Genomic DNA, 22,591 nt, shown 5'->3' with positions numbered 1-22,591 from the left:
CTTTGATGCAGTAAGCCAGTTATTCATGCAGGTAGGTTATCATAGGTTAAATGTGTTAACGCAGTTCTACATTTGTTGGAAATTGTTCTTCATTATTAAAAAATCATTAAAAAGTAAAATAAGGTGGGAGAGGTTCTTCACACAAATAGCAATAGCACTTACAAGTGAAACTCGAAAAATTAGAATATCGTGCAAAAGTTCATTTATTTCAGTAAAGCAATTTAAAAGGTGAAACTAATATATATGAGATAAGACTCATTACATGCAAAGCAAGATAGTTCAAGCCGTGATTTGTCATAATTGTGATGATTATGGCTTACAGCTCATGAAAACCCCAAATCCACCATCTCAGAAAATTAGAATATTACATGCAATCAATAAAACAAGGATTGTATATAGAACAATATCAGACCTCTGAAAAGTAAAAGCATGCATATGTATTCAGTTCTTGGTTTGAGCCCCTTTTGCAGCAATTACTGCCTCAATGGGGCATGGCATGGAAGCTATCAGCCTGTGGCACTGCTAAGGTGTTATGGAAGACCAGGATGCTTCAATAGCGGCCTTCAGCTCTTCTGCATTGTTCTGTCTCATGTCTCATCTTTCTCTTGGCAATGCCCCATAGATTCTCTATGGGGTTCAGGTTAGGCAAGTTTGCTGGCCAATCAAGCACAGTAATCCCACGGTCATTGAACCAGGTTTTGGTGCTTTTGGCAAAAGTTGCTCTCATCAGAAAAGAGGACTTTGGACCAAGGAGCAACAGGACCTCTGTGTTTCATTAAGACCAGGGTCAACACAGCCATCTACCAGGAGATTTTGGAGCACTTCATGCTTCCTTCCGCAGATGAGCATTATGGGGATGCTGACTTCATTTTCCAGCTGCCCACACTGCCAAAAGCACCAAAACCTGGTTCAATGACCGTGGGATTACTGTGCTTGATTGGCATCTTACAATACAATAAAGAGACTAATATAAACAATTGGAAACATTAAAATTAACAGGAATTAAATAGAACTACGAAGCAAGTACACAAGTGGTATGGAGATAGAATCTTCTCTCTTACTCTCTCAGCCACTCCCAGGCCAATCCCAGAGCTTTGAGACCCTTCATATTTCCATAGAAGAGTTTTCATTTTGTGCACTGGACAGGAGTTCCCAGTCAGGGACTCATTTGGCTGAGTTATCTGAAGTTCTTTTAGTCTTTCAATCTCTTCTGATTCTGGTTCCAAAAGAAGAAACATACAAAATCCACGTTCAAGCCTTTCCTTCATATGAACCCATAAAGTTCCCACTTGTCCTCTCCAATTTAAAAACATTCCAAATTCTAATACGACTTATCAATGACATAAAAATCCCATCCAACAAGGCCCGTTTTTATTTAAATTTCAGCTTATAGATTGATAATACACCTATCAGTAGTTGAGATCGGGGCAAATTTCCAATCTTAATATTCAATTTTACACACCTGATTTTGTTACACTTCTAAATTGTAAGTGATGTGATGCAACTGATTCTCACAGAAATCTCTGTAGGGATCACTGTTCTGTAAAAATTCGACAAAGTGGGGGAAACACACAAAACATTTCTAGAATTCTTTTTTTAACTCTTGCCCAGCGATAACTATAATAGGAAGCATCTTTTTTCTGTTTACTAAGTTGTGTGTGTGTGTGGTCTTTCTGCTTTCCCCTTGTGACGCATCTGATATATTGGTGTGTATATGAGCAACTGGAAGCAGAAGGCAAGCTGAAATTCCTCACTCTGCGTAACATCACCAGGATTTGGAGAGGTAGGTAAGCTGGAACTGTCAGCCACTTTCCAAGCCCCTGGCTGTGTTTTTCCCCATAGTCCCAAGTCTCTTTTTTTTTTTTAATTTGGCTGTTGCTTTGCTAACTTCTCCCATCATGCCACTTTTGTTCCCATTTTCTCTGTTTTGGAAAGTTACCCAGCTGATCAGCAGTCAGGACACACAATTTTCTCCACATCATTTCTTTCCAACGTTCCACTAGGTGAAAGAGAAAAAAAAGGGGGGGTGCTATGGAATTCAGTTTTATGGATATTTTAGAGGTTTACCTGAAAGGTATTTTATGTATTCAATGTAAATGGATAATTTCTCTACAGAAATATTAATCAGTTTAGTAGAACACACAGATCGTATTAAATTTACTTCGCCAAAATTAGGAGATCGGCCTGTGGCTTCTACTACCCATGGGTGTATAACGCACAGAAGGGAGGGAGGAAAGGCCAGCTCCAAAACAGTATGTAACAAAATGTGCACCCCAACCAATGCTGAGTTGCAACCCAAGATGCAAATGTGCATCCGGATGTTATGCAAAATGGTAAAATGTGCCATCCTGGAGTCCTGCAAGAGCCGAAAGACCTGGCTCTGCCAATTGGGACCAGAGGAAAGAATCCCATGCTGGATGTGGCTGATGGTAGAGCTTCCACCTTCCACACCCGCTCTAGCCCCCGATCTTCACCCAGCCATCTTTTTGCTTATCATATTGATGCATTGTTCTCATTGTGCTCCTTGGTCATTATTGTTGTATTATTATTTTTGTTTACACTCTTCATTTTTCTTCTTTTTTTTACTGTAAACCGCCTAGAGTAGCCCCATGGCGAGATAGGCGGCAAATAAATGTAATAAATAACAAATAGCCGTAGCAATTGGGACGGTGGGAATTGTCATCACTAGGGGATGAGATCACACAACGTGCTTTGTGACCTAACTGCTTAGTGACCGCAATCTTTACTCCAAATTGCCATTGTAACCCAAGGATTTCCCATAGATGAGTCAAGTGATGCTTATTTGCAGAGTTTGGGAAGACTTCTGTACCAGGTCTTGGGCTTTACTTGAGTTTCTGTTGAAAGATCTGATGGGTCAGGTTAGGGAATCAATCACCATGGGGGTAATCTATGTAGTCGCTAAGAGGTGGTGCTGACTTGATGACATGTAATCAGTTGAACTATATAGTCTCCAAACAGCATTTATCCGTGTCAAGAAATCTTTTGAGTTTAGACACCTGCCTTTATTTTTATATTCTTGTAGGAATGTAGAATGTATATATATTGAAATCGCTACAAGTCCATAAGGAATGAAGAATTGCAAACGTTGGTTCAAGAATGATGTCATTGTCAGTTCACGCAAATAGCCATTTTGCCTTTGATATCTCTCTCCAGTTCAACCAATGCATAAAACACATGGATTGTTCTCTGTTGCAACCAAAAACCAAATTTTATGGTGCAGCTTCCCAGGCTCTTGCCCAGTGAAATATTTCTCCACTCGCTAACTCTCTCTGTACACAAAACAGAAGCTGCCTAAAATTAATGGCTTAGATGGTGATTTTAAAATTTAATGTGGGGCTGTGCTCATTTTAATTCAGAAGCTATAACTAATGCCAAGCACTTTATTAAGGCAATGTGTTCATGAAAAATTAAATACCCCTGCTTGGAGGAATTGTTGGCCTAGCAGGGTTAAAGTTCACCCAGTATGCTAGTGGCAATTGTCAATGGTGCAAATATACCATGTAAATCAGATTTGGTAGATGTCAAATTCTGGCTATTCTAATGCCCTTATAATGAACACTGCAGATTTCATTAAAAATTGCAGCCATCAGCGGTGATTAGAATTTTTTCCCCTCCCCTGGCTGTTTACTTTGCCTCAAAAGACAGTGTTACTCCAAAAGTAGCAAGAACCAGAAACAGAAGTGAATCCTCTGTTCACATTTTATAATGTTGGTTTTCCTCCTATAACAAGTTGTAAAGAAATTGTAAAGAAATAGAACATATATACAGTCAATCAATACGGTAAAAACAACTGTTCACCAAGCAATAGTTCCGTGATACGGTAGTTTAAATTCATCAAAATAATGCTTACAAATTAGTTCAAATAATATTTTAATCCATAAATGGAAGAGAAATTAATCATATTCCAAGGGGAATATGCAATTGCAAGACTTCATTTTCACTGCTTTTTTTTGTATCAGCTAAAAGCCTTCACTGGTTATTCCAATAAACAGAAGAGGCATCTTTCCTTTTGTTAAGTTAAGATATTCAGTACGTATACATTCTGCCTTTCATCCTGCAACTTAAAAATCCCTCTGCACAATTTCTAGAGTGGCTGCTATGAAGCCAGTGACAGTAGTATAATAAGCACTGCATTAAATTAAACAATATAATAAAAGCCATATAGAAAATAAAAGCACAAAAGATAAGATTCAATCAAAAGAGAAGGGTTTTTTTTTAAAAAAAATGGAAACATAAGGTGCACAAATCCAGCTCTTATAGTTGCTTGTATTTTAGAATATCACAATCCAGCACCAGAAAAATCATTGCTCTGTTCATTTTCAATAGCTTGCATTTCAGTTACTCCTCGTTTCTTCCATTTATTTTTAGTTCAACTTGATATGAAATAACATTAGCTGGGTGTTGCGCGTGTGTGTATTAAAAATATAAATCACATCATAATTTACTGCTATTTTGGAGATAGATGTTACTTTCTTTTAATAAGTTAAGAAGACAAACCTCTTCTAACCTCTCCCATTGAAATCAATGGTGCTTAAATGAGCTTAATATGACCAAGACTGCAGCTGTCAATGTGGCTGAGCGTTCAAGGAAATGTGTGCATTTACCCCTAGCTTTGACGTCCTGCTAGAATGTTAACATCTTGAGGTTTACTGTGATTGAAACCCTGAAGTCTCCTTTAAAATTTGCAATAACTCAAAGACCTCAAGAGGCTGAGATGGAATAGGCGAAAAGAAATAAGAGCGTGGTATGAAAAATGTGAAATAAAGTTGTTTGAGAATCAAAGTATCCAAAAAAAAATATGGTTGCAGTAGCTTGAGGCAATTGTGGTTTCATGTAACTTGTTTTGGGATTTAAAGTTTATGGACAGATAGTCCTGTACTTATGACTACAATTGATACTGGAATCTCAATCCTTGAACAAAAGTCATTAAGTGAGAGACCCACCTAACTGCTTTTCTCAACGAACAAAATCTGGGCACTCCTAGTTGTGATCGTTAAATCATTAACTGATCCCAGGTCATTAAGCAGAGAAAATATCAGCCCCTGGCAGCCATTTCGCTCTCAAATGTTCCTTTGGCCCCACCGAGGGATTTCCTCCAGGCACAGAGGGGAAATCCTTTTGCAAAATGATTCTGGAGTGTTTGGCAACCAGTTGTAAATGGAAGCACGTTGTTAAGCACCCAAAATGCAGTCGTTTGACTGCGAAGGCACAGCACATTTTTCAGTGGCTAGCAGTGCTTTATGCGCCATAAAGCAGACACTTCAAGGCCATCATAACTTGAAACGTTGCTGTGTCTGAATTATCCAGCCACTGAGCTCTTCTGTAGCACCTGTGATGAGCAGATGTTGTTGTTTGATGATGTTAAAGGCACCATCGGAAGATGTAAACTGTTCCAAGTAAAATTGTCCTTTGCAACTGATTGATGGTGAATTTCTCAATGTTGACGGTGTTCAAGTGATGCTCCAGATGTTTTGGGATTGCACCCAAGGCACCTAATTCCTATTGGTGCTACCTTTGCTTTCTTTTGCCACAGTCATTCTATTTACAGGTCTTTGCACCCGTTTTCACTCGTTCATTTCCCTCCATTTTGCTGTCTCTAGAGGCTGCAATATTCACTGTCCAGACTTTGTCTTTCTGATCAAGGATCCTTAAGCCTGTTATGTGGTAGATGTTTGTCTATTTGTATTATTTGTTTTATTAATTAGTAATAGTATTAGTAATAGTTAAAATGGTATTTGTTATTTTCAAATAATGAACAATCTGAAACTTCAGGAAGTCATCAATGATGTGAAGAGTTTGGGGACCCCTGGTGTAGAGGATCTTGATGGTGTGATACAAGCTTTATTGCCAAAGCAACAAGGGATAAAACATTTGTTATGGTAATGGGCCAATATGTGTTAAAACTAAAATATTCAGAGAACTTTCAGAAGCTGCTCAAACAGAACTTCCCTGATTCCCCAACACCAGGTCCAGGGATTGGCACCTGTCTGCGGCATTCCAGAAACCAGTCCACGTAAACAGCAAAGCCCCGTCTTCAAGATACAGAAAGCCCAGAAAACCACACACACCTCTAGTCCATGGAAAAACCTTTCTCCATGGAACCCGTCCCTGATACCCAAAAGGTGGGAGCAGCTGCACTAAATTATAGGGAAAAGGAGATATAACACAGAATTGCAAGCTTCTGTTATAGTAGCCAATCTCAATAAAAATAAAAGTAGTTTTAGCTATCCCGTGCAACTGGTTTCTTGATCTGGTTTATCTAATGGGGTTGGTACAGTGTAGCTCAGGAAGGATAAAAAGTCATTTCAGATATTTAACAGAAATATCAATCCTGCTTCTGGATTCTTAAAATTTTAAGGGTCTTTAGCAGAAACAATTTCTGAAAAATTAGAACCCTAGAACCTGCATCAGTCAAAATTCATAGTTATAGAAAGCTTCATCCAATGTTGCATTAGTAAAAGAACATTCAATTTAATCACACAGGCAATACCTGTGCAATATATATATATGTATATACACACACACATATATATATGTGGAGGGAGGGAGAGATAGATTGATTTATTTTATTTAGTATAGAATTCAATGTAGTTTGAACTAAGTAATGGGATTAATTCGCTAACCATTTAGTAATTCAGGAACCTGGAAATTGAGTTATTTCCATAATTAAGTATATGTAAATACAGCCAGTGAAGTAGGATAGGCACATATTTTTCTCACGCACACAACTTTCAAGGAAGGTGCTGGTTTTCTTTTCTTTGGGGGTTGATGGGAAAAAGAATTCATTCTTGTTCAGTGTCAAAGCTTATTTAAATATTATTTAGATTTACTCAGCTGTCTTGTTGAGCACTGAAATCATAGAGTGTTCAGTATTTAAGCTTAACCCTGCAGTAGGGTGTTTTTTTATTTAATGGCATAGTTTTAGTTATAGTATACTTATCAGGATCTACCACTCATATTTATTAGTTGACTATCTCTTACTAATAGTCATTTAGCAAAGCCATGCAGATCTGGTACAAAAACCATATGAAAAACTATTTAAAGTAGTATCCTCACCCACCAATACAGGATCAGCTAAATTATGTTTTTGCCATTTTAAATGCAAGAGCTGTCCCATGGAATAGCATTTTCAAGGGAAAAGTAAATTAATGCTGTGCTTTTAGAGGCAGCTCATCGTAATTGCTTTTCTTGTGCAATAGTGGAAGTCATAAAACCTTTAATTGATATTGCAGCATTATTTGGAATGTCAGCCTCTTTCTAGTCCTTGCCTTCTGCTAAGCTGGGTGTTTCTGTTAATTCTTCAACTGAGCCAATTAATGCAAGTGATAGCGGTACATCTGGTGATAATCCTATTTGTGTTGGGTGAATATTCACTCCACATTTTCTCTAGGAACTGAAGTATTCATGGTAATCCTTTGGATTTGAAGAAGACATGCTATTGTGCAGTTCATCTGTGGACACGGAAGTGGTTCTAGAATCCCAACCTGGAAGTCTGGACTCTAACACAATGGGGGCATTTGAATTCCGTAGTTACTGTTGTAGTGTTATATTTTGTGACACTACTCATGGTTTTCTAACAGTTTTTGTCACAGTCTGTCTTCAGAACGAGTAGAGCAGTGTTTCTCAACCTTGGCGACTTTAAGTCCTGTGGACTTCAACTCCCAGAATCCCCCAGCCAGCTCTCGCTGGCTGGGGGATTCTGGGAGTTGAAGTCCACAGGACTTAAAGTCGCCAAGGTTGAGAAACCCTGTAGTAGAGACTTCATAGCACTTGGCTTACCAGCAGGTTCTGTCAGCACCCACAGCTTCTCCTTCCCTTGGATGGATGTCACAGTGGCATAAGGTTTCTTTCACAGCATCTTTCTAGCGCTTGCATTGACAACCTCATGGTCTCTTCCTTGACCAAAGTAAACAAAAGACCAACTGGGAAGGAATATGGTGATCATCCATTTTAATGATGTGTCTCACCCATGTCACCTGGGCTCTGATTATCAAGAACCCAATGCTGATAGGCACTGTGCCATCCAAAATTTACAGGTTGGAGAACACAGTCTTGCCAAGGATGGAGCAGCGAATTTGCATGTGAAATTTCTCCAGTTATTTGAGGTACATTTAATACTGATCTTAGGACCCACATTCATATGGAAGGAATAACCACAATTTGAAAGACTTTCCTCTTTGTGGAGATAACAAAGGTTACACAGCATTTGAGTACGCAGCTACTTGGCTGATCTTGCTGATCTGGAAGTCAATTCCTTGTCCAAAGGCCCATCGCTTTAGATGATGCTTTCCAAGCAACTCTAACATTTGTTAGCTAGTGATTTTTGGTTCTACGGGCTTGGTATTTAGCATTCTAAGTGGTATATAATTCCTATCTAAATTAAACATCAATATAAAACAATATTGGGGGGGAAGGTAACAATTGTGCAAAATAAAACTAAAACAAAATAACCTTTTCCCCCAAGAGTATCACAATCAATGGACCAAAATTTAAAGCACTATATATCTATCAGATACTGCTGGACTGGAACAACATATTAGTCACACTAAAGAAAAAATGAATGCAACTTTCCAAAGATCTTAATGTGGCTTATGATTAACAGTCTTGAGTATCTTTTAGATAGAAAGATGGGATAAAAGGAACGAATGAATCAAATGAATCAGTGATACATTCTTTCTGAGTTTTGTGGGGAAGGAAAAAGCTTTGAATATCCATAGTTCCCCTCAGAATTAAAATTCAGGGATGCACACACTACTTCCAGTCATTTCTTCGTTTTCACAAATAGCTCTTGGCTATGAATAGCAACTGAAACTCTGAAGATAACTAATAATTTTTGGGAAATCAGGAATAAAGCTAATTTCAGGAATTCAGTATAGTTGACTGAGCAAAAAGTTGTAATTAAGGTGTTCCAGAGAAATATGATTTGTGTTGTGGTGCTTAATTATCTATATACCGTGTTTCCCTGGAAATAAAACAGGGTCTTGTTTTCTTTTGGCTCTGGAAGTAAAGGCTTGGCCTTATTTTGGGGGCGGTCTTATTATTTATGAGGTGCCGGAGGCGGTGAGCATGGTCACCTTGTGGCTGCCTGCTGCTCTTTTTGTGGCCGCCATTAGCGGGATAGAAAGAGCACAGGGGCTGGGGTTGTGGGAGCAGCCATGTGGGGTGCATGAGGCATGTCCCCCCCTCCCTTTCCCCCTCCGGCCTCGCCTCACCTCATTTTGCTTGTGCAACCAACCAGTGGAAATGGAGAGGACGGGCTGCACATGCGCTTAAATATTTTCAGGGAGGGCTTATTTTGGGGGGAGGGCTTCTTTTAGTACATGTGCTCAACAGACTGATTGGGCTTATTATCCGGGGAGGTCTTATTTTCAGGAAAACAGGGTGTGTGTGCATGTGTGTGTGTGTTTGTGTGTGTATGCCTGAATCCTAAAGACTTTTGGTGGCTTACAATTAAAAGGGAGTGATAAGGGACAAAAATAAATAATGAATGTCCCTAAACTCAATATATAACCAAATAAATCTAAGCATTAAAGCACAATTCATTTGTTTCTTATCTCTTTTACTTGACTGGAAGGCAGAGAAGACTTTGGACTGACTCATCTGTTCATCTCCTTTGAGAATAGATGTTTATTTTTTAGCCTTTGCCTTTCCAAAAACATTACAAATCTTAATAGGCTGTTGGGTACCAAGTTCAAAGCAACACTATGCCGAGCTGATTCTTATATGTTATAAATTGGCAAAACACAAAATATGCATGAGCTGAACATGAAGACACGCTTAAAGATTGCAAATAAACTCCTTACAGAGAATGTTTCATGAAAACTAATGCTGGCTAATGTTTGATCCAATCTGGGTTTGAGCAAACCATTCTATCAGGTGTTATGAACTGACTACACATGCAAAAATAAGAACATAATAACAGCATAACAAAATAAGTTCTCCACAGAGGTCAAGTATAGTAACAACACAAAGAAGATTGCAAGGCATTTTACCCATATGTTGATGGCATGTTGCTGAATTAAACTACATCTGAGGCAAATCCTGTTGGTCAGGAAGTGATGAAGCAAAAGCATAAAAGGAAATCAGCAGTAAAATGTAGTAAAAAGTCAACCTTGTTTCCATAGCATAGAAATAGTGTCCTGTGCAATTTCCTGCCTTCCAACTGAAAAAGTTCAAGTGTGCCTCTACATGTTCCCTCTCCTGAATATTCCCTGCAATAGTTTCTGTAATTGTCTTGTCATCACATCTGTTGCCAGGTGATGAAAACATGTTTTCGGTTGGGATTAGAAGAGAACAGTCCTTTCTATATTTTATACTCATACAATTTTCTGAGTCTGAATAAACTGTTATTCTCAAGGGTGTTCAAATGTCATGTTACTGCGACTGCCCCATGAAATGAAAAGTGGATTTGCCCTATACCTCATGAATGAAACTAGCTATTTCATTGGGAAAGAAATATATCCCTGGCTTGGAATAATTTCATGCTGATATATTGTAGGGTTTCCTCCAGCTTTCTCCAGGGAACACGCAGGTAAAGTGAGGAGTTTTATCAATACTCAAGTTTTTTTTTCTCGACCAGTCTGAGCAGGGTTTAAAAACTTATGGGGATCTTCAGACATTTTCAGGGTACCAAATGGAGGATGGTTCAAAAAAGGGTTGAGGAATAATCTGGCATCCGTATGTGTGTTTATGTTTTTCAACTGAGCTTTTGGGGAGCCTAATAATACGGGAGGAATATATTGGCAGGGAGGATTCACTTTATAGTTAATTATGGAGATCAAGGGAGTATTGTATCAGGCTGGTTGATGTAATTTACTGTTAATAAATAGGAAGCCAGAGATGACTGGTGGATAATGGATGTATGAGATTAATTTCGCTCCTGCTGAGGTGGTTGTATGCCTTTGGGGCTTAATTCACCAAATGGTATCCTTTCGCCTCTTTGTATGAGAAGAAAAAGGATGAATAGCTATCAGTGAAAGAGACATTTCAATCCAAATCCATTACTGTCAGCACACATATGATATAATAGCAACTCAGGTGGCTTTTTTCTCCCATTGCCCTCACCATAATGCAATTACCATTGTATGAGAGGAAGCTTGCAAACAATCCCTGCTGTGTATTCCCCGTGGCATGTCTAAACGCCTTTGCTGAAACTACCTGAATGCACGTGCCAGATAGTTTGAAACCTGGACATCTTTAGAACATACATTTGTATGTCTCCCTTACAACTGTGAAGTTGTGAAATTGATGGCGAGAGGAACTTTAACCATCATTTTTAGTAAGCCTTTGTTAGTAGCTTTGGGTAGGAATGAAATTTAAAATTTAAAAAGATTTGAACTTGGCTGGTTTTTTATATCTTTATGAGTCCTGATCACAGATGGTGGGATCATTGAATGTCACTGCTAACCCGTCTGACTTCAGAATCTGGCATTTATTTATCTGGCTGGCTGGCTGAGATTTCAATCCTGTACACACTATGCTGACAATTATCCCTGTGGAAATCAAGGCACAGAATTGTTTTGAAAAACAATAAAAGAGATGAGCAAAATTGTATTTAATGAATAAGCTGACCATACATGGTTTTCATAAGGAGGAATGCTTCAGCAATTTTGAAAGCTGGGACTCTCCTTTAATTATAACAATAGCACCGCAAGGGAACAAGGCCAATGAAAGGACTGTATGTTTGATAGTGTCCCTGGAGATTTAATTAACATCAGGAACTGAGGAGGGAGCCGCCTTGCAGAGAGATAGGTATGTAATGAAAGATGGACATTAACACATGTTCTTTGGCCATCTTGTAATTCAATTACAAGATAGTTAATAATACCCACGAGGAATTCTCTGAAGCTCTTTTCCCCCTTGAAAAAAATTCTACAGCAAATTGTTTTGTCTAAAATTGAATGAGAACCATTAGCCAAAAAAAATGCAGAAATTCTCTGTCTGGCACTATTTAATGCTTCCACAGCTATCAGATGCTGATTATTAACCACATACTTGTTCTCTAATAAATAATAGGAATCAAATTACCTAGTGGCAAAAAGAATAGGCCAATGAAAATCCAAAATGTTTCTTAGCCATTGAATAAACCTTAGGATATTTAGATTTAATGAACAGAAAGACAGTAAATATGAAGGAGAGGGACAAAAGGCTACAATGCAGAAAGGCAAGTTTCAAAAGGAGTATATCACATTCCTGCTGGGGTAGATTGACTGTCAGATTCTTTTGTGATTTTTATTATATTTCATTAAACATTTTTGCAAAGAGAAATAAGAAAAGAGCAAAAAATAAGACAATGTTGAAAAAGAAAACACAAATCATAGAATTGCAGGACTGGAAGGGACCCTAAAGCTCTTTTAGTTCAACCCCCTGGCCAAGGCAGGAGTCTTTATAGTATCCTGGACAAATGGTTGCTTAATCTTTTCTTGAAAACAAAGCAATCGGGCATCTACAACTCCAGGAGGCAAACTATTCCATTGATTAATCTTTCTCACTGTTGGGAAATTCCTCCTTATTTCCAAGTTGGATCTCCTTCTGATGAGTTTCCATCCATTTGCTTGTTGTTCTACCATCAAGTGCTGTGGATCAACCTTTTCTTCCTTGTGACACCTGTCAAATATTGGAGATGGTTAGCATGTCTTCCCTTAGCCGCCTTCTCTTTGTTAGGTTAAACAAACATAGCTAGTTCCCTTAAACCATTCATCATATGATTCAGCCTCTGGAGCCCTTATCATCTTTGATGCTCTTCTCTGCATTATTTCTTTCTCGGTATCTGTTTTTGTATCATGGTGACCAGAACTGGACACAGTTTCCCAAATATGGCCTCACTACTGCAGTATAGAGCAGTACTATCACTTCCCACAATCTTGATGCTCTTCCACTTTTTCAGCCCACTGCTGATTTGTACTTAAGCAATGGTCCATCAGGACATCTAGATCTCTTTCACAGGTACGATTGTTTTTTTAGTTTTTTTTTTTTTAGTATATTTTATTTTCATTTTCATACACTCACATGTATATACCCCATACAGTATTAAACAGTAATTGCATCAATTCCTCTTGTCGACAATGCCCCAGAAAATAAAAGCCCAATATACCTCTTCTGTCCTCCATACACCTCTTTCTTCCACCACCCTCCAACTTTCTATCTTCCCTCCATCATCCCCCTCTACCCTACTTCCCCTCCCCCTCTACCACTCCTCTCTCCAGATCCGCTCCCCCCCTTCCTTTTCGCCTTCCCCCCCACCCTCTCTCCCATCCCTCTCTACCCATCTTTCTTCTTTCCTACTCCTCCTCCCCTCGGTGTATTTCCACTATATGTTAATGTATTTGGCTTATCCTATTTTTAAAGAGAAAAATTAGAGAAAAACAGTATACATGTGAAGTCACATTGCATCGTGTCTAGCCTAATGTATATCCCTCCCTCCACAGGTACAATTGTTGACCAGGCAGTGCCTATTTATTCTGTCCCTGTGTATTTGGTTTTTCCTGCCTAAGTGCAGGATCTTACTTTTCTCACCACTGAACTGCATCTTATTGGATAGGTCCGTTTGTACACGCTTGTAGAAGAGTGTAAGGGAAATGTTGGCAAAATACAAGAGTAGAACAACCAGTAAGAAAAGGTAAATGAGAATTCAGTTCTTGGAAAGGAGGGAACATAGGAAAGAAACTCATAATAAACTTCCCTTGATTCACTTTATGACAAGAGGGACAGAGGGAAACTCTAGTAGGCTTTCAAATTTCTATTATATGCTACAGTGATAATGTAGTGTTCTTGCCTATCTTGTTATAGACAGTGTTTGTCTACTTACAATCATAATAGGATTAGACAAGACTGAAGTTATTAGATAAGAATTTTCAACATTTCATTAGTTTTACATAGCTGAATATCTTATGTCAATTTTTAAATTGAAGGTTATTGTTGAAATCTGATTAGAAGATAAACATCAGCGACAATCAGCAAAGTGAAGATCATGGAAGATAAAAGAAAATATCTAAACATGAGAGATGTATCTTTACTTAATAGATCATTGAAAAATAGAACACAGGTAGTCCCCATTTGTTAATCACAATTGGGGTGGGCAACTAGATGGTCAAGTGAAATGGTCAATCAGTAAAGTCACAATTGTGCTTATGGTTCTAAATGTGAGAATTGGTTACAGTGTTGGCAAAATGCCATTCATTACACTTGGAGAAAGACAGGTGACTGGCAGTAACTTGAAACAAAAGGAATATAGGCAAGATAACTATTGGCAAAAGTGCACGCAAATTTCATGCAGGTATAGTTTTCTACCAATTCATGGATGGGTGGAGAGCATTTCAACTGTGGGGAAAAACCTCACTTCTCATATTCTCAGTAAAAACAGATTGCTTCCTGCTTGGCTTCCACCCTTAAAAAGTAGGAGATGTATTTATACTATTTCATTATCTCTTGTAATTCTGTTTAGAATCTGTGGGAGTTAATTGTACTTAAGAATAATTCACGGAAGCCTAAACAGATTTTCCTTCCACCCACTTGGTTAGAAATGAACAGGAGAATAGATGTGAATTCTTGGCCTTTCTTCCTCTGTCACATCAAGGCTGCAATAAAATTAACAAAAAACAGAGTTGGAAGGGACCTTGGAAGTGTTCTATTCCAACTCCCTGTTTAGGCAGGAAACCCTACACCAATTCAGACAAGTGGTTATCCAATCTCTTCTTAAAAACTTCCAGTGTTGGAGCGTTCACAACTCCTGGAGGCAAAAGATGAAAAGGTGAGGGCAGTTGTGCCGATAATCACCTTCTCCGTCACATATTTGTGTGTTTGTGTTTATGGAGGGATCTTTTGTAGAAAATACATTTTGTGCAGTAATACAGATATTTGCATACTTTGTGCAGCTTGGAGTATTCTTGATGGCAAAGCTGGCTTTGATAAAAGAAATGATAGGTGGGATGCCCAACTTGAAATACATTTATTTTAACAGAAATGCTGGAAGATGCATGAAAAAATGCAGATGATGTTTGTGTTCCTGACTTTATTTTGCGGCTGTTACATGTGAGATACTCATTTAGCACCCTCTCTCTAAGGTGGTTCAAAAATGGAAGAAATTTGCATGCTTCTCTCTCCCTCCCTCCCTCCCTCCCTCCCTCTCTTTCCTCAGTTCACACTTCTGAATCAATGTGCAAACTCAAACGAGGTTGCATGCCCAAAAGCTGTATTTTTCAGAGTTTTGCAGTGTGTAAGTATTCTTTCATGCATAAAAATGCATTGATGAAACAAATGCACATAAAAAATGCTTAAAGTCACAAAATATGCTGGGAGGGGGGGGAATTGTTTTCAAAATGAAATGTATACAAGGAATTTGCATACAGAATGCCACAAAATGGAAGGTACATTTTGCCTTGACAAGCAACTTCATACCAGGCGAACAACAGACTTTCCTCACATAGAAAATCTGCATAATTCAAGGCCTTGTCAGGGATTTCCAAATGCAGAAAATGTACACCACTCTCTTCTGGCTACTGCAACTTCCAGATGTGGTAAAGTGGGGCAATGCCATTTACTGAGTCGGTTAGCTATGCAAAGCAGTTTCAAAAAGGTAATTCATGCAAACCTTGCAAAAGTAAAGCTTCCCTTTTGAGCTCCAGAGAAAATGTATATATACATAACTATTTGATAAACCTATCTGCAAATTTCATTAGTTTGACAAACCATGGATGAAGATGGGGTTGAAATTACAGTTGGGAAAACTGAGAAGCCAAGTAAGAGGATTGGCCATTCTCAATAGGGCCCTCTTATTTTTATGGTTCCCAACTAGCTAAAAAATTCCACTCACAAAATGCTGGATGAGCAAATTCTAGCAAGTTTGGGAGAAGTTTGTTTCTTGAAGGAAGAGTCATATATTCAAATTGTGGGAAAGCATGTTTCACTAAAACAGGGCTTAGATGTGCCTCTCAGCTATCTGGTGCTATTTGTGTGGATTTAAAAAAAAATGAAAATAGCTTTTGACAGTTTAAGTGCAGGATCATATCATCTTTGCTTCCCGTGCACCTGATTTACACAAAATTTATTTCCTATGAAAGAGCAGTTATGTGCATGCTGTAATCAAAAAATACTGATAAGCATCTTGTTGTCAATGTCAAGAGATGATAAAGGGCTCCAATCTTTTTTTAAAAATAGAATTTATTTTTATTTTCAAAACAAACACAACACATAAAATCTTCCTTCTTTACACACTATAGAAAGTGTATCAGCTGGTTACAGAAGGTTTTCGTGCATCTCTTCCACAGTCATCAAGCATAATTCATATTAACTCAAGTATTTTAACTCAAATATTTATACATGTTACCCTTAAACCTCCATTTTCATTTGACTATAATTGTTTAAATATCCTTCACCATAAAATATACCAAGATTTAATACATAACCACATACTGGCATTTCATTTAATATTTCTAAAATCCTCCAATAACACTGAATCCTTATGTCCTATTCTAGCTAAGCATCCATAATATTTAATAACAAAATTTTCTAATCCTCCTATCCAAATCGCTGTTGGCAATTTTCATCTAGTTTCCTTACATTATACTCATATATATGTATATAGGTTGTCATCATTATCCCTCCTTTATTTGACTATATCCTGTATCATAACATTTTCCCCGTAATAATCAAAACTTAACTGTATCTCACTTAATTCTTTTTTATTAACTTTTGTATATAATCCAAAAGGATTTCTAATCTTCCTTTCATGGGTACCATTCAATATTCATATCCAATTATTACTTATCATAACACTACACATTGTATACATTATTATCATTATCAATTATTTATTTAATTATATCTATTACCACTAAGTTTCACTAAGTTTAACTAGTTTTAAGTTATATTCTTCCATCTATCAACCTGTATCTTTCCAATAACAAAACAATCTTATATCTTCTGCCATAGTATTTTAACTCAGATATTTATACATGTTACCCTTATACCTCCATTTTTATTTGACTATAATTGTTTAAACGTCCAATCTTCAAAGGAATTAGCATATGCAAAAAAGTGAGAGACAAGGGGACTTTCCAAATATTTTCACTCGGAGATATGAAGAGCTAATAAAGTGTGTGTATATGTGAGAGAGAGAGTAAGTGACAGGGAGAACACAGAATTTAACTGATAATATATGTTAGATATATGTCAAGAGAAGGAACATAACTCAGTGTTTTTCTCAACATCAATAACAATTGGCTGGGGAATTCTGGGGCTTGAAATCCAGACATCTTCAAGTTGCCAAGGTTGAGAAACACTGAATTAGAATGTTTGGCCCTAATACTTGTGATTGAAACATACACTTTCTGATACCCTTATCTCAAGAGATATTGGGCATAAAACAACTGTTCTTGCTTTTTTTAAGACAAAACTTCAGCTTTCTCTAAAGATGTTATCATCAGTATCTCGGTATTGGAGTCGGTTGTCACCTGGTTTGTTTAGATCATGTCAGGTAACTAGTTGTCTCCAAGATAGCTAGTAAAATATTTGTATAAATGAGCATTAATGACTCTTTCACAGAAAAAAAAATGATAGTTTGGCCATTTAGATATAACCAACAAAATGGTTCTTTCATTAACTTCTTTCTCTATCTGGCGAAAGTAATTCTTGTGAAATGGGAGGCAGAATTTCAAGGTTTTTGTTGGATTAGTCTACTTTTAAGAGGTGAAAAGTAAATAAAAAAATCTCCCAGAAGAAGGTAATAATAAAGCACTTCTGTATTGCTAAAAAAAATTGCATTGCCACGTCCAAGTTGTCACCAGGAGTTAAGTTCAAATGGGGGAAATCTGTATCTTTTTAGCAATCGGAAGAGATGTCAGCTTCTCCACCCCAAAGTTGGGCTTGGATCTGTCTGGAATTTCTGGAAAGGTTCCCCCCCACACCCCACCCTGCTACCTACCAAACAAAAGAGTTTTTTTCTGTCCCAATTTCAGAGAGCTTTAGAATTTTGCCTGGTTGTGTTATTTGTATGTTATTTTTAGAGTTATGAAGTGGTAGAAAGTTTAATATTGATCTCCATTACTCCATTACATTTAGCCACCATAGTTATCTCTGATTCTTATTTTTAGGAACATAGCAACCCCAAAGGAAACTATTCCCACCTTCCCTTTCCTATAAAGGAAGATGGGCTGTGGTGAATACAGGCTATTCTAAGACAATTCTCAGTCATCCTATAACCAAGGTAACTGCAAGAAACCCATATACCAGGCACTCAAAATATATATTTACTTATTATTATTATTCTTTAGTTGCCTGGTGGAGCAGTGGTTAAGTGCAGTATTGCAGGCAAACTCTACCCACAGCCTGGAGGTCGATCCTGATGGGGCTGAAGGTTGACTCAGCCTTCTATTCTTCTGAGATGGGTAAAATGAAGACCCAGGTTGTTGGGAACAATATGCAAATAAGATTACATTGTAAACCACCCAGAGAACACCGTAAAGTGCTGTGGAATAGTATATAAGCCTAAATGCTATTACTATTGCTATTTTTTTTTAGCTGATCTAGCCACTCATCTCACCCATATAACTTTTGAGCAACTTACGGTTAAAAAAACTGGAAAACCCATGTGATCAAACTTTGGGTGCCCCAAAATAAACAATAACCCCATTCGCAGAAGAAGCCCATCAATAACAAGAGAGCTCATCTCTCCACCTGACCCAAAGACCTGGGCAAATAGTCAGGTCTTCAATACCTTCTGAAAGGCTAATAGTTTTTCTCCATTATTTTTTTTTTAAAGAAGCGATTTCTTTTTCATCAAATTGAATGTGACAAGTTGGGGGGAAAGGCAGGAGAAAACGTTGCTGTATAACTGATGTGTAAATACAGGTATAGATGACAAAATGTTATAGGCAACATTCCCCTGTTTACCAGTTGCTAGGATGCAAATAACGGGGAAAGGCTGTGGCATTTAGCAGGATGGAGACATGGTGCTAAAGAAAATGAACTATTCTCATCCTCAACAAGAGCTCTTTTTCACATGCGCTTCCACATATCCCGTGCCTCTCTTTAGAAGTCTACAGATTCTCTCAGCTGCTGCAGACACTTGTCATAGAAAGCACAATCGATGTTAGGTGGAACATCTATTGATAAATAGGATGGAAATTTTCTAAGGTGGAGAAATATTCCTTCTCACAGTGTTGCAGAAAATGACAGGCGTTAGACTTCTCAGGATACAGGAAAAGTTTATTTGGCAGCCAGGTTCAGAAAACTAGCCCATGGCTAGCATTGCAAGTTCTGAACAAACTTATTTATCGAAGTACGCATTCTTATACATTCTCAAAAGCATTGCAACACGGAAACACTTAACTCATTTCTTAATGGTTACCTTGAGGAGAGAAGCCTTAGAAGGAGATGGGGTCTGACTTCTCCTTTTGTTTATGGAGTACGTGTCATTAACGAGCTTTAATTGAACCTTGGACTTTTAACATAGATTTTGACATCTTGTGGTTAGGCTTCCTGTTTCTATTGCAAGTTCCAACTCTTGTCTATGTGGCTTTTAATATAGAAGTAAAGGGGTTCTAAGAGGCTGTCCAGCCTGACCCAGTAGGTTTCACACTTAATGTCAAAATCTCACTTTACGGCTGCTTTAACAGTATATTGCTGTAAAAAAGGGATGGAGGCCTAAGGTCTGGGAAAGGTACTCCTTGAGAGGAGGTGATACTACGATGGCGGAATTTTGAAGATTAAAGTCCTTGCTCAAATGGGGACTTAAGCCCTGAGTACAAGAGCAGACTCCATATTCAGATAAACTATCAGCTGGACATGCCGTATTTGTCTCCAAGTGCTGTTCCTTTGCAGCATTGCCAATGTGCTCCGCTTTTTGGCTAGTTGCAGAAGAAATGAAATCTGTTCCCATGGATCGCCTCTCTGCTGCTAAGGGTGCCTGTGGTGAGAGCATAACAGTGAAGTCTCCCTGCCTGACACATTGAACTGGGAGGCATAACAAACTTGCCTGCACATTAAGGCCAGGAGAAGTGGGTGGCCTGGAGAGAGAAGAAACACACACAAAGCACAAAGCCAAAGTTAATCTGGGATTCCTCACCCACTTGGGCTGCTCTGTTTCTCACTAGACCCACATCTGATACAACCCTATCACCAAAATACACTGGGGGGGGGGGAAGCGGGATTGTCACTGAATCCATTACAACTGTGATAAAAACGAGCTTTTATATTCCGCTCCAGCAGGGCAAATTCTGACCCATTTCTACATTCTGTGCATCTTGTTGCCGTGTCTTAAAAACAAATCTACAAACGCCCGTGCGTGCATAAAGACAGAAATGAACCATCTGGCGTGTCAGCAACGGTGACTTTTGGCAGCCAAGGATTCTTAATATTTGCAAAACATGTTTCGAAAGAGGATAGACTTTATCTGAGGACTATCATCTCATTTGAGGGGGTTAAAAGAAGGCAGCAGACATGGCCCAGCAGGAACGAGACAAGGATAGTAAAGTTGCCATTTCTTTTTTCCTTTTTTAAGAAAAAAGATGCAAACTCCATATTAAGGCAGAACTTTTATTAGGCCAACTCAAGGTCACAAACTACTGAATAGCTTTCAATTTATCTCCATGAGGCAGAATGGCAGGGAGGAAGCTAATCCCTGTTGGTTTATTATATGATAAAGATTTCTAAAGCTTCCTTGTTATTTACTGATCTAGATTTGACCTATTGCCTTAATATTGATCAAAAAATGTGGGTTTTGAGCAGCAGTGAAGAGGGGTTGTTTCTGAATGAGGTTTACTTCATCCAATGGTGCTTTGACATGTAGTTTCTCTCTCTCTTTCTCCCTCTCTCCCTCTTTTATTGGTTTGCGGGTCAAGGAAGATGCAAAGTTCCAGCTTTTGCTCTTCTGACAGCCTGAACCATTATTAAATCAAAACTGTTAAACAAGGTGGCCTGTGTTTATTAAGGAATTCTGAAGGATGATAGGTAGCTCATGGAGGAATTTTTCCTTTGGATGTCCAGTATCTGATAAAGGCTGCTTCAAAGCAATTATTTACATAAAAATAACATTATTTTCCCATGCAATGGGGGACATTTATAATTGGAAGGTTTTGGAATCACTAAAAATGCAATAATGGAAGCAGATTATATATTTTTCCTCTCTCAGCTTCCTATTTCTTCTAAATACAGTGCACTGATATATTTGCTCTTTTGTCTGCATGAAAAGTTCCAGAGATTTGTACTTGCTCAGTTTTTGTTCAAGAATATCAGTCAAATTTAATTAGATTTTTTGTCATGTATATGTACATATACTCTACATCTACATCAGTGGTGGGTTGCAGGCAGTATGTCCCGGTATGGGTGTACCGGAGCCTGTCTGGAGCACTGGGTATCATTCCGGTACGGTGCTCCGGAGGGCCCACCCACCCGCCTGAACTCCTTACCTTTCCTTTAAAGCCTTCAGCACTTCCACGCATGCGCATGGTGCATACAGCACCTGCACGATGCTCTGCCAAGCAGCTGGAGCATTGCGGAGGCTTACAGAGGCATCGCTGGCAGGTACAACACATGCGCCCCCGCTTTGTGCGCACGCACCACACGCATTCATGTGGAGGATGCCAGGCCCCGTTGTGACCGTACCAGTTGCAATGGGATCTGGAACCCACCACTGATCTACATGTTAGATAGAGGAAACTTGAAAGTCTCTAAGGCAAATCTATTAGTTGAGAAGATCTCTAGGGCAGTGTTTCTCAACCTTGGCCACTTGAAGATGTCCGGACTTCAACTCCCAGAATTCCCCAGCCAGCGAATGCTGGCTGGGAATTCTGGGAGTTGAAGTCCGGACATCTTCAAGTGGCCAAGGTTGAGAAACACTGCTCTAGGGAATCCATCAGCAATGTGACATTTACACAGTCCAGATTCATATCCTTATCTGCCTATTTCAGTTTCCCACAACACACTTGAACCTTACAACCAGTCTTTAGACTGATGGAAGAAATATTCAGACAGGAATGCTTTCTGATTATTATCTACCTATCTTATCTTCCACATGGACACATCACTGTAATATACTTGTTAACATTCTTTTCTCAATTAAGGCCTCAGGGCAAACCTCTGATCTGCCTTTGCAAATGTAAGAAACGGAGCTACACACTCGTGCATCGGCAAAAGGGGTTGATTGCCTCAATACAATGAGCATGCTACTCCTTGCTCCCTTTTTCCTACCCTACTTATAACTGCGTTTTCCATGCCACCACATTCTATACCACAGATACCATACCGCATTTGCTATCCTGGAAGGAAAGAGCACAACGGGCATGTATGTCTATCAATTAACGTTTTGTTCCATTGGAGCTTTTCAAACGGAAGCTGGATAGCTGAACTTGATTTCGATTTCGATTTTTTTCGATTTTATTGTATTTCTATGCCGCCCTTTTCCCAGAGGGACTCAGGGCGGCTCACAACCAAATCAGGGGGGGGGGGGGTTACAAACGGGGAAAAAAAGAAAGACAACGGACAACATAACACCACAATTTTAAAAACAATCAACAGCCACACCATTCGAGTGGGGACAGGAACTCATCAGCCCCAGGCCTGTTGGAACAGCCAG

This window comes from Thamnophis elegans, chromosome 11 (assembly GCF_009769535.1).
Source record: "Thamnophis elegans isolate rThaEle1 chromosome 11, rThaEle1.pri, whole genome shotgun sequence".
NCBI classification, from domain to species: domain Eukaryota; kingdom Metazoa; phylum Chordata; class Lepidosauria; order Squamata; family Colubridae; genus Thamnophis; species Thamnophis elegans.
The sequence above is the reverse complement of the archived record's forward strand: the minus strand, read 5'-3'. Positions refer to the sequence as shown.